This window comes from Phocoena phocoena, chromosome 7 (assembly GCF_963924675.1).
Source record: "Phocoena phocoena chromosome 7, mPhoPho1.1, whole genome shotgun sequence".
NCBI lineage: Eukaryota > Metazoa > Chordata > Mammalia > Artiodactyla > Phocoenidae > Phocoena > Phocoena phocoena.
Genome location: NC_089225.1, coordinates 45335887 through 45349248, shown reverse-complemented (window position 1 = coordinate 45349248; position 13362 = coordinate 45335887). Strand labels below are relative to the sequence as shown.

Below are 13362 nucleotides of genomic sequence, written 5' to 3'. Positions count from 1 at the left end.
GGTGAATTAAATGACCCTTTGACATCTTTTATTTGCTTTGTCTCTGATGGTACTAGAGTTGAATTCAGGAAACACTGATCATTTTACTCTGTTGAATCAGCTACCACCCTCCTCAAGGAGAAAACCTCCAGCTAATATTGGCAAAGTTCATAGCACAACTTTCATTAAGATTCAAACACATCCTTCAAAACTTCTTCCTGGAATTAATCAATAGCCTATAAGTAAATAAGTCCTTCAAGTTATAAAGCCCATAATAAAAGCTTACAAGGCTTAAGGCTGCATTATCCCTTGTATTAGGTCCTATGATACTCCTGTTTTTGGGGGTGGGGGTCGAGAGTTTATTCCTTAAGTAAGAACCAAGCTTTATTTATTCACAAAAGAAAAAAGAGTTGAGGCAAGGGGAAAGACAAGTTTTACACAAAATTACAACAATAACTCCCTTTGGTAAAAAGGGTGGAGGTTTGGGCTTCCCTGGTGGCGCGGTGGTTGAGAGTCCGCCTGCCAATGCAGGGGACACGGGTTCATGCCCCAGTCTGGGAAGATCCCACATGCCGCGGAGCGGCTAGGCCCGTGAGCCATGGCCGCTGAGCCTGTGCATCCGGAGCCTGTGCTCCGCAAAAAAAAAGGGTGGAGATTTGTCTAGGACCTCCAAGCAATAAACAATATTGTTATCCCCTGACAACCTGTCATTTCTAACCCTCATATGATGCTAACATCCATTCCTATTGGAAATAAATTCTTTACTCTAATTGATTTATGTGGTGCATTCTTTGGTATTCCAGTTGAAGGTAGCCAATACCTTTTTGCCTGTACTTGGGAAGAAAAACAATTCACCTGGACAGTAATGCCTCAGGGTTTTACTGAGAGTCCTTTTTATTTCTCACAAATTCTGAAGGCTGATCTGGTTGACATAAAGCTCCCTGGGGGTTCTGCTTTGTTGTAATATATGGGTAACTTGCTTCTTTGCTCTCTGTCTCAAGCCTCCTCACAGGAAGACAGCATCCATTTGCTAAAGCTTTTAGCCTCAAAGGGATGTTAGGTTGCCAAGGAAAATTGCAGTTTTCCCAAGCTCAGGTTTGATATTTGGGGCATTTGATATCAGAACAAGGGTTACACCTAAATTTAGATAGGCTTCATGGTGTCCTAAGTTTCCCAAAACCCAAAGCTAAGCACCAACTACAAGGTTTTCTCCAGCTAGCTAGTTACTGCTGAAATTGGATTCCAATTTCTCTCTTATGGCCAAACCTCTATATTTTTTGATAAATAACAACCCTGACCCAATTTTATGGGAAGAATAAGATGATACAATATTCTAGTACTTAAAGGAGAGTTTGATAAACCCACCTGCCCTTGGGCATCCTTATTCTCAGATTCCCTTTTCCTTTGTGTATGTGAAAGGGAAGGGAATGACTTTAGGGTACTCATCTAAAAACAGGTCAATGGGACCACCATTGACCCCTTGGGTACTTTAGCTAGTAACTGGATCCTGTGGCAAGAGGACAACCCCCCTTGCCTTAGAGCCATGACTAACACCACTCTTTTGGTTAAGGCCACTGAGAAAAATGTTGTGGGAGTCCCTTTAACAATTTTTGTACCTCATGCAGTAGAAGCCCTCCTGACGTCTCAATCCACTCAACATTTCTCAGTTGGCTACCTCATCTCCTATGAAGTCCTTCTGTTAACTCCTCCTCTTTTATGTTCTAATAACCTTAACCCTGCTACTCTTTTCTCCTCTTTCATTGATGAAGTCTTTCAAAACTGCTTAATGCTGGTGAATCACCTCCTGACTCCTCATGATGATCTGCAGGAAATTCATTTGGGTAATGCTGACCTCTCATGGTTCACTGATGGTTCTTATTTTAAAGGTAAAAATGGCAAATATTGTGCTGGCTATGCTACTGCAACTGCCTTTGATAGTGTTGAGGGAGTATCTTTTCCTCTGGCTACTTTAGTCCAAAAGGCTGAATTATACACTCTTACATAGGCTTGTACTTTAACCAAGAGCAAAACTGCCAATATTTATACTCAGAGTAGATATGCTTTCAGAGTAGCTCATGATTTTTTAATATTATGGAACAATATGGCTTCCTTACTTCCAGTGGAAATAAAGTTTAAAATGGTCCCTATGTTCAGGGATTATTGGATGCATTACTTTTATCTGACACTTTAGCTATTATCAATATTCTGGGTCATTCTAAACTTGACTCTCTGAAAGCTAAGGAAAATTACCTTGCTTACATTTTCACAAGGAATGCTGCCCTTAAAGGAACCAACAGCAGCCAACCCTTTTCACGGTCCAGAGGGATATTTCTCCAAATGATAACTTAGAAAAACTGGCTAGAGAAGCCCAACAATTGACCTCAGAAAAGGAAAAACAAGATTAGAAATTCAAGAATTGTTGGTTTGATAAAAAGAGAAAGTTCTGATTTGGACCAAATAACAACCTAGCCCTACTGGAGACTCTAAAATTCCCACTCCTCACCACTGTACATGCATTAAATCTTTGGTCTACTGACAAAATGATAGCCTTCATGAATCAATATTGGTAGGGAAACACTAACAAAACCACAAAAGGTGCCTACTTTACTTGTCCTGCTTGTCTGAAATACAACCCAGGGAAGCCTGCTTTTACTGCTCCTGGACATTTTAAACTGCCTAATGGACCATTCGAGGTCTGGCAAATGGCGTCACACTATTTCCTCTGTCTCATGGATATAAGTATGTTTTAGTCATAGTCTGCATACTTTCACACTGGACTGAAGCTTTCCCTTGCAGATGAGCTACTGCCTCTCCGTGACTAAAGTTCTTTTGGGAAAGATTATCCCCAGGAAGAGAACTCTTGAACTTCATAGCCATCCCATTTCACTAGTCAGGTACTTCAACAAGTCTGTGCTGTTTGGCTGGTTTTACCACACTTTCACTGTGCTTATCACCCTCAATCCTCTGGTTTAGTTGAATGCATGAATGGCATTATTAAGGCTCAGTTGGCAAAACTTGTAGAATCTCTCCAAATACCTTGGCCAAAAGCATTGCTGTTGGTCTTTTTAAATCTCAGATCCATCTCTTTTGGAATTCATAAACTCTCACTCTTTGAGACAGTCACTGGATGCCCAATGCATGTGGCTCCTAACTCTTTTGACCTACAGCTGATAAAAGGAGAGATATTCCAATACTGCAAAGGCCTAATTACTTCTATTAAAAATAAAAAGTATTTTAGTAGAGCAATCTTTTCAGAGTGCACTCTCAAGAGACAAAGACCTTGAGCATCACACCTTGCAATCTGAAGATTTTGTCTATTGGAAAAGACACATCCAGAAGGACTCTCTTCAACCTTGCTGGAAAGGTTGAACACCTATCAGGTGTTGCTAACTGACCCTTGTGCCACCAAACTCCAGGGAATAGACTCGAGTTCACGTGACACACCTGAAGAAAGCACCAAATCCTAATTGGACTTGCACATTATCTGTTGACCTCAAAGTAAAGATTTCCCAGAATTGAAGCAGATGACATCTGATGAGACATCTTTTCCCAGGTCTATTGGATGTCTGTCACCAAAACTTTGATGATGACATGTGCTTCAGATGATCTCCAGGGTCTGTGATCTTGATAACATGGACTTTAGATAAAAAGTGTCTGAGAGTTCTTCCTCTTACATCTCCTTGTTACTCAAATGTGACCTCAGTAGGTTTCAAATTTGTGCACTTTCCTTCCAACGTGGGACACTATACTCAGGTAAGGTCCTTCCTTGAAAGGAGGACCAAAAGGCTTCCAAAAAGCCACTGAAACCAGAAAACCTGATTCTTGACCAGCAGTGCTTTCAGAGAAAGATCTTGATCAAAAGGGGAAAATGTAAAAAATTGATAAACAGAAACTTCAACTTAATAGAGTCAGGAGGGGAAGCTCTCATGCCCTATGACAATAGCAGAGCCCAATAGGGAGAAGAAAGACTTCTCCTTTCCTGGCAAGAACTCATCCAATGAGATTGTCACAACTTAGCCAATAGAAAACGATGGACTATTTGGTTACTACGGCCCTCCCAATTTCCTTTTCCCCTCTATAAAAGAGTTCTCTCATTTTTGCAGGGGGCTTGCACATGGCTTGCCATGGTTGCAGATCCCAAATTGCAATTCTTTACTGACCCTGAATAAACCCATTTTTGCTAGAGAAATAACTGGCAGTCTATTTGTTTTAGGTCAACACAAAGTAGAAAGTAAGGAGAATTATCTACAACTCATGGAACAAGAAATAGAGGCTTATATACATTACTTGTGGTTATTTGTTTATGTACAAAGGTTTCGGGAATGATGAAGCTTAGGATATGATATAATTATTTTGGAAGGAGAGACAGAGCAAGAAGAAAGGCTGGAGGTGGGAGTAGAAAGTGAGCTAAATCCATATTCATAAGAATGAAAGTAAATCAGTCACATTTAATATTGGTAAACCAAGAAATAGTAACATAAGCATATTATTTAGAGATATTTAGGTACCACCAAAAATAAAAACAAATCTAGGATAAAAGCACTTTCAGTGAGCTCGTGCTTTAATTATAATCTTTCTTTACTATTTGCATTTTTCAGGATGTTTATGGATTATTTTGATAAAAATAAAATGTATTTGAAAAAATAATTGGTTCCCCTTGTGGCAGCTCTAAATTTACTTTCTTATTTCAATGTGTAAAAATTATCTTGAAGTCCCTCCTGTATCTAGTTTTGTCCTTTTTTTCTCTCTTTAAAAAAATTCAAAAGTTTGCAATCATGGGGAAACCATTCCAGTATTTCTCTGAAACATATCATACCCTGCTTGATTAGAATTATATGCTCAAGTTATTTGGATCGTTTTCAACTTATGTCATCATCTAATGTTCAAAAAGTGATCATCTTTAGCAGTATCTGTCCCTGGTAGCTTTTAAAACAGGTTATTCCTCAATGCCATTTTCACTGTAATTCAAAGCTTACTGCTTCTGTGATAAAGAAACATGTTAAACTTGCTTTTTGGTCATTAACTTAATGTACCCATCTTGTCTAGATTCTGAGATAAACAATGCTTAAATAGTCATTATCATTTCTTTTGGCACCTTGAAAAATTATGTTTCGAGATTTTATTTGTAAGGATCACTATAATAACGTCAGAGTTAGCACTTATTTGCAGCCATAATTTTTTCCACTTCAGTTTGTAAAAACTGCCTCATTTCTTTTTCCATGTAGAATAAGCATTGTAGAAATACTAAAAACATGAATTGCTTAAAACTTATGATACAAATTTAATTACTTGTGGATATTGAATACAGGATACTTTTGTCGTGGTCTATGTATCAGATAATTTGTGTACCACTTCAAATCCTATCAGCCATACCTCTTCTTCTAGCCTCTGCTGCAGTGACGAGTTCTTCAGAGACTTTAACTGTTCACTTTCAGGTGCAACCCCTTGAAGCCTTTCTTCAGGCTGCATCATGTATCTTTCTTCCTGCTCTTATACGGCTGCTATCCTTAACAACGGGTGATAGAAGTTGCTGGATATATGCTTCCCCTTTTCAGCCCCAGGGCAAACATTTGTGAGTTGCATTTCATAAGCCTTCTTAGAGATCCTATCAAATCAAGCATCAGTCACCTATACTTTCGACCAACTAGGTAACACTGTTTCTTACTGGCTTTATCTCCTTCCCTATATCACTGTCTTAGTCTACTCAGGCTGCCATAATAAAATGCCATAGACTGGGTGGTTTAAACAATAGAAACTTATTTTCTCACAGATCTGGAGGCTGCAAGTCCCAGACCAGGGTGCCAGCATGGTTGAGTTCTGCTGAAGACCTTCTTCTGGCTTGCAGATGGCCACCTTCTCCCTGTGTCCTTACATGGCAGAGAGAGATGAGAGAGCTCCTCCCCTCCTTACAAGGACACAATTGATCAGATTTGGGCCCTACTCTTATGACCTCATTTAACCTTGATTACCTCCTGAGACACTATCTCCAAATACAGTCACAATGGAAGTTAGGGCTTTAAAATATGAATTTCGAAGGGACACAATTCAGTCCATAGCAATCAGTCCCTCACTATTCTTTACTCCTGCTCCTTAAGATCAATTACCTTCAAGGAAGCCTCTGACTTAGGCTGTGCTTTCAGGGGAACCGAGGATACAGTATGTTTTGTTCTATATGTGTGATAACAGAAAAAAGGATTCACTGAAAGCTTAGTCATAAGGCATTATTCACGATGCTTAATTAATTCAATAAAAAGTTAATGAATGTCACGCAAGACACCAGGCTAAGTGTAGTATTAAATAAGAGACATGATCCTAGTGGCTTTCTTTAAATGCAGAAGAGAAATACTACACAGTCAATTACATAATTATATAAATACATTTGTGAAATGTACCGTAAAGAAGTCTAGGTCACTAACGTAAATAAAAGGGGAGCCACACCTTGAGTCTGGGTGCCTAAAGAAAACAAGGTTTAAGCTGAGATCTAAAAGATGAACAAAATTTAGTAAGAAATGATGATGTGGGCACGGTGGTGTGGGTGGTGGGCTAGAGAGAGCAAAAATCAGGTAGAAAGGCCTGAGTCAGGGAGACATGCACAGGAAGGTTAGCATAGCTGAAACAGAAGGGGAGTGGGGGGAAGAGATGGGGATGGGACTGTGAGATAGGCAAGGCCCAGACTGTGTGGACTGAGCATTGAGGGTCCTAGTAAGTATTTTGAATGTTAAAATGAGAACCCTAGGAAGCCTTTGAAGGATTTTTTGAAAGATTTTTTTTTATCCCATTGTTGTTTTGTTTTTTGTAATTAATGTTGGTTACACAGCCCTCATTTACAGTTCATTTCATTAATTGAAAATATCAGATCTAGGCATATCTAGATCAATTGTAGCTCCAGGTCTCAAGGAATGACGTTAAAGGAAAGAACTCAGGTCACTGAGAGATCTTGCAAGAAGAGTTAGTGGACATAGCAGAGAATTGTGGTAGGAAAGGTCCTCGATCTGTCATTCACCAAGGGAAGTGTAGGTGGCAGATCAGGTGAGCTACCACAGATGCCTAATCTACGTTATCATGCATGTCACTCCAAGACATGATTTCTGAGTTTCAGGTTGGGATCCAAGGACAAATTCTAATATGAATAACCTTTCCACACTTAACGAAGATACCCAGACACTTGTCTAGGGACAAAAAGTTAACAATAGAGCTCCAGGCAGCATGTCTGTAGTATGAAGTAAGATGACTATTTGTTTAAAAAAAAAAAAGTAAGACTTAAAGTATCCACACTGATCTTGAACCCTCCCCTAAATGGAGGCTTAGAGATAACATCTACAGTAGCCTCCAAAAACTATCCATTGTGTCTACAATATCTTGTCCCGAATCTCTGGATCCAATTTTATAGTTGTGCCAGGATTAGATGAAAAACTATTAGGTGAAAAAGCAAGGCTTGCAGGCCTACAAATGTCTTGCTACTGTTCTGTTCATATATATATGAACTTGCCAACGTCTTTCTGTAAGGCAGTTCACTAGTAAGGGGCAGTGTATTCCCATGATGGGAAATTCCTCCAAATGAATCTTTCTGTTACTTTACCTCAAAAAAAAAAAACAAAAAAAAACCCAACAAGGCCTAACACCATAGGAGCTTGAAGGGAAAACATTTGGGAAAATTTTTTTATATTCTGAAAATTTGGTAAATGTATTGATGACAAAAGGAAACTAAAATGCAAAACAAAGAAAATATGCCAAATTTCTCACAGGAGTAATATAATAAGAGAAAACTAGCATGATAGGAGATGTATACATTAAGCATACATCTAACATAAATATATATATATGCATACATATAACAGAATATTATTTAAAAGGAAGAATTTTATTTGAAATAACAGAATTTTATTTGAAAGGAAGTTGGAAACAAAAACATTTATTAGCCATTTGATTCCATTTATATTACTAACAAAGAGCACATCAATGGATATTTGAAGTTATTTATCTGCATATTTTAGCAAAATCACTAAATTAGCCAGCTCTTCTGTTAACTTACTCCACTCAAGCAACAAAAACCAAGCAAACTGCTATTTCTGACTCATCTGAATAAAGGCAAGTGAACTTAAGACCTAACTTATTGTAAAATAAATTCTTTAAAGCTATAACTCATGCCTTTACTTTGATTTACACTTGGGAAAATTAATAATTATTTCAAATGAAAATTTAGTCACTGCTCAAAGATTAAAGTACTAACACATTTTTAAAAAGAAGAAGAAGTAATCAGGATAAACCCTTCATCTTGCTGGAGGACTCATGTAACTTGGCTCTTGGAAACCAGTACCATGGTGTCCAGTTGTAAGATTGGCCCATCCATCTTCAACAGCAACCTGGCCAATTCAGGGGCTGAGTACTTCTAGACACTGGTCTCTGGGGCAAATATCTGCATCTGGATACAACAGATGGGTATTTGGTTCACAGTGTCACTTTTGGTCACCCTATGGTAGAGTCTCCAAAAGCAGCTATGACGGGATCCTTTCTTTGAAATGCACAGGATGGTTTCTAGGCTGGAACAGTTGGTAAAGCCAATGGCTGCAGTAGGGGTCAATCCATATATATGAGAACCCAGAGGCCTTAATTAAAGACATTTGGGAGAATGAGACAAAGGTGGGACTTGCCATCAAACTAGGAATGACAGTTGAGTATTTGGCACCATGGGCTAATCAGATAGATATGGCCTTGGTTACACCAGCTGAACCTGGGTTTGGAGGGCAGAAATTTATGCAAGATATGATGCCAAAGTTTCATCAGTCAAGGGTCCAATTTCTGTTTTTGGGCAGAGAGGTTAATGGTGAAGTGTAGATCATGACACTCTCCATAACTGTGCAAACACAGTGGCTAACATGATTGTGTCTGGCAGTGCTATTATAAGGAATGAAGACCCCAGATCTGCGACCAACCTGTTAAGATATATTTGCTCAGAAGCTACTCAGAAACAATCTCTTCATTGGTGAAATCTCAAGGAGCCCAATGTTTCTATTCATGAAATTTCCCTTTTATTGGAAAACAAGAATGTTGACTAGCAAATCATATTGCATGAAGTGGTGCTGCTTTCCTGAGCAATTATTCATTCCCATGACTAAAACCTATTGTGCAAAACGTTCTAAGAGGTTAGAAACTGGGGTGCATACCTACATTTTTAATGATGGCATTTAAAGATTAGGGTACTGAAATACCCTGTTTATTATTGGGAGATTTGATTTTTATAAAGAGTAAAAATATAGCTGTCTTAAGATTATAAACAGAAATGTATCTTAATGCCTAAAGAAGGCATATTACCTATTATGAAGAAAATTATTTTTCTGCATTTCTGAAAAGAATTTTCTGTTGTTTCCCATCTGTTATCCAAAAGTAAGTGAAGCCCTTATGTTTTTCCTGTTTCATCATTTGTGATTTGATAATATGAGCAGAATAAAATTAATGAAAAATATAAGCTTGAATCTGGTTAGGATGGCATACCATATCCCTTTTGCATCTAAAACATCTATATTTTCCCTTTTTACTTTACAGTCAAATACATAAACACTATTTTCAAAATGTCTGAAGCCCAGGGGTTTTCAGGTGGTCTGCTCTAAAATATAGGCATTGATTTTATCAGGATGTTTTCTTTGCCAGCTTTGCTTAAGGGGTAGATTATTCAGTGATTTTTCCTCCTTTCTTAATGCCACCTACCATTCTTAAGGACATTAAATAATGCTGTTGCTTTAGTTCTGAGTACAAGGAAAAGTAAAGTCTCTATTTGGAAGTAATATCGAGCTGAATCTTGACTCTGCCCCTTAAGGCCTATTTGACCTCTGAAAAATCACACAACCTCTTTGAGCTTCTATTAATTCATTATACATCAAATGTAATTATAACAATTGTGCAGGATCATGTTGAGCCTTAAAAGAGGCACCATAAAATATGCAACGTTTCCAGTACTATTCCTAGAATTTAGTAGATGCTCAATACAGTATATAAGTTTATGTTATGAGTTATAAAGTACTTTGATATAATCGCATTAAATTTACAAATCATTCTTATGACTGCTAGGACAGGTATTTTTCTCCCCATTTAAAAATAAGAAAGTAAAGCTCAGTAGCAGGCTGGTACCATGGAAAGTCTCTAGTAGGCATAGGATTTCTGGTCTGTACTCTTTTTAAAACGCAGCCCATAGGGAACACACCCTAACAAAATAAAGACTATGTGACAAGCCCACAGCTAACATCATATTCAATGATGAAAAGTTAAAAGCATTTCCTCTAAGATCAGGAATAAAACAAGAAAGCCCACTCCTTGAAGAAAGTCAGAAAGAGAAAAACAAATATCGTATATTAACACATATATGTGGAATCTGAAAAAAATGGTATAGACGATCTTATTTACAAAGCAGAAATAGAGACGTAGACGTAGAGAACAAATGTATGGATACCAAGGAGGAAGGGAGGGGATGGGATGAATTGGGAGATTGGGACTGACATATATAGACTATTGATACTATGTAAACTATAAAATAGATAACTAATGAGAACCTACTGTATAGCACAGGGAACTCTACTCAATGCTCTGTGGTGACCTAAATGGGAAGGAAATCCAAAAAGAGGGGATATATATATACGTATAGCTGATTCACTTTGCTGTGCAGTTGAAACTAACACAACATTGTAAAGCAACATTTATACTTCAATAAAATTTAAAAAAAAAAGATTGCCCACTCTTGCCACTTTCATTCAACATAGTATTAGAAGTTCTAGCCAGAGCAACCAGACAGGAAAAAACATAAAAGGAATTCAAATTGGAAAGGAACAAATTAAACTGTAACTGTTTGCAGATGACATGATACTATACACAGAACATTCTAAAGACACCATGAAGAAACTACTAGAGCTCATCAATGAATTTAGAAAGTTGCAGGATACAAAATTAATATACAGAAATCCGTTGCATTTCTATAAACTAACAATGAGAACTATCAGAAAGAGAAATTAAGAAAGTAATCTCATTTACAATTGCATCAAAAAATAAAATACCTGGGAATAAATCAAACTGAGGAGGTAAAAGACCTATGCTCAGAAAACTATAAGACACTGAATAAAGAAATTTAAGACAACACAAAAAAGATGAAAATATGTACCAGGTTTAGGGACTGGAAAAAGTAATACTGTTAAAATGACCATACTACCCAAGGCAATCTACAGATTTAATGCAATCGTTATCAAAATACCAATGGAATTTCCCACAGAACTAGAACAAATAATTGTAAAATTTGTATGGAAACCCGAAAGACCCTGAATAGCTAAAACAGTCTTAAGAAAGAACAACAAAACTAGAGCTGTCACACTTCCTGATTTCAAACTATACTACAAAGCTACAATAATCAAAATGGTATGGTACTGGCACAAAAACAGAAACATAGATCAATGGAACAGAGTAGAGAGCCCAGAAATTAACCCACATTTATATTAATCTATTACAAAGGAGGCAAGAATATGCAATGGGGAAAAGACAGCCACTTCAATAATGGTATTGGGAAAACTGGACAGCTACATACAAAGGAATCAAACTGAGCTGGTTTCTGACACCATATAAAAAATAAACTCAAAAAAAAAACTCAAAATGGATTAAAGACTTATATGTAAGACCTGAAACCATAAATATTCTAGATGAAAACTTAGGTATTACACTCTTAGATATTGGTCTTAGCAAATTTTTTGGATCTGTCTCCTCAGGCAAGGGAAACAAAAACAAAAATAAACAAATGGGACTACATCAAGCTAAGAAAACTTTTGCACAGCAAAGGAACTATCAACAAAATGAAAAGGCCACTTACTGAATGGGAAAAGATATTTCAAAATGATATATCCAATAAAGGGTTAATATCCAAAATATACAAGGAACTCATACAACTCAACATCAAATAAACAAACAATCCAACTAAAAAATAGGCAGAGCACATGAATAGATATTTTTTTCAAAGAAGATGTACAGATGGCCAGCAGGCACATGAAAAGATGCTCAACATCACCAGAGTAATGCAAACTAAAACCACCGTGAGATATCACCTCACATCTGTCAGAATGGCTATTATCAAAAACACAACAAATAACAAGCATTGGTGTGAATGTGGAGAAAAGGAAATCCACATGCTCTATTGACAGGAATGTAAATACAGCCACTATGGAAAACAATAGAGAGATTCCTCAAAAAGTTAGAAATAGAACTATTTTTGTAAGCAAAGGTGGTGCCTGGATTTGGCCCATGAGCCATAGTTTGTTAACTCTGCTCTAGACTTTTAGAGATATAAGGAATTTGAGAACCTATCTGACGGGGTTTTCTTAGAAGGGATTTAAGAATTGGAATTTGAGAATTTTGGAGGCAGTTATTCCTGGGTTACTAGACCAGCTTTGTAACATTTCCTAATTGTCTTATCTAGGGCAAATTATTTAAGATGTCTATGCTTTGATATTCTCATCTCTAATTGAAGGTAATCATATATAATTTATGGAGGTGTTGGGAGAATTAGAAAAGACACTTAAAGTACTCAGGACAGTGTCAGGCACACAGGAAGCACCTGGAAGGTGTTAGCTGTGACAATCACCAAGCCATTTTACAGAGGAGGGAGCAGAAGTCTAGACCCAGTTAAGGACTTGCCTAAGGTTACAGTAATAGTGGCAGAACCAGCCGTGCTTGTGCAAGTCGCAAACCTTTTGAGCCTCTGTCACTTGAACTGCAAAATGAGGGGGTTGGACAACATCTTCTCTTGGGACCTTCTAGTTCCACTGCCATCATTCTACTAACTGGCACCCTAGGGCTTAAAGAACTAATTTACCTCGGTAAGTACATTCTTTACAGTCTGGAAATGACTTCATACACAGCATCAGTAAACTGGCAGAAAAATCAGGCATTGGAGAGGGAGACTCTGATTTAGCATTAATAAACATACATATATTTATATATAATGTATAATTATGAATATTATATAATATATATTATATATCTTTTTTTAGTCACATATCTTAAATATCTAGGAAGGGAGCCAAGTCCTTGGCAATTAGTATGATGAATAATTGCACTGAATACATTTCAAGTCATTCTTGGATATGTCTCAGGGACTTTTATGCTACACATTCTTATAACAAGTCATTTATGCATGTTCAGATTATTTTGACAAAATGATTAAAGTAATGAGATGGAAAAAAAATAGAACTACAATATGATCCAGAAATTCTACTTCTGGGTATGTATTCAAAGAAAATGAAAACACTAATTTGGAAAAAATGCACCCCTGTATTCATTGCAGTATTATTTACAATAGCCAAGATATGGAAGCAACCTAAGTGGTAATTAATAGGTGAATAGATATGGAAGCAA

At 37.2% G+C, this 13362-nt stretch overlaps 1 protein-coding gene and 1 pseudogene across 4 annotated transcripts in view; one reads left to right on the top strand and one right to left on the bottom strand.

Moving 5' to 3' along the window:
* SLC4A10 (solute carrier family 4 member 10) overlaps positions 1–13362 on the bottom strand; it is a 221952-nt gene that overhangs the window by 54288 nt on the left and 154302 nt on the right. The gene's annotated exons all lie outside the window — the stretch shown is intronic.
* On the top strand, positions 8298–8966 carry LOC136125883 (ribulose-phosphate 3-epimerase-like; annotated as a pseudogene).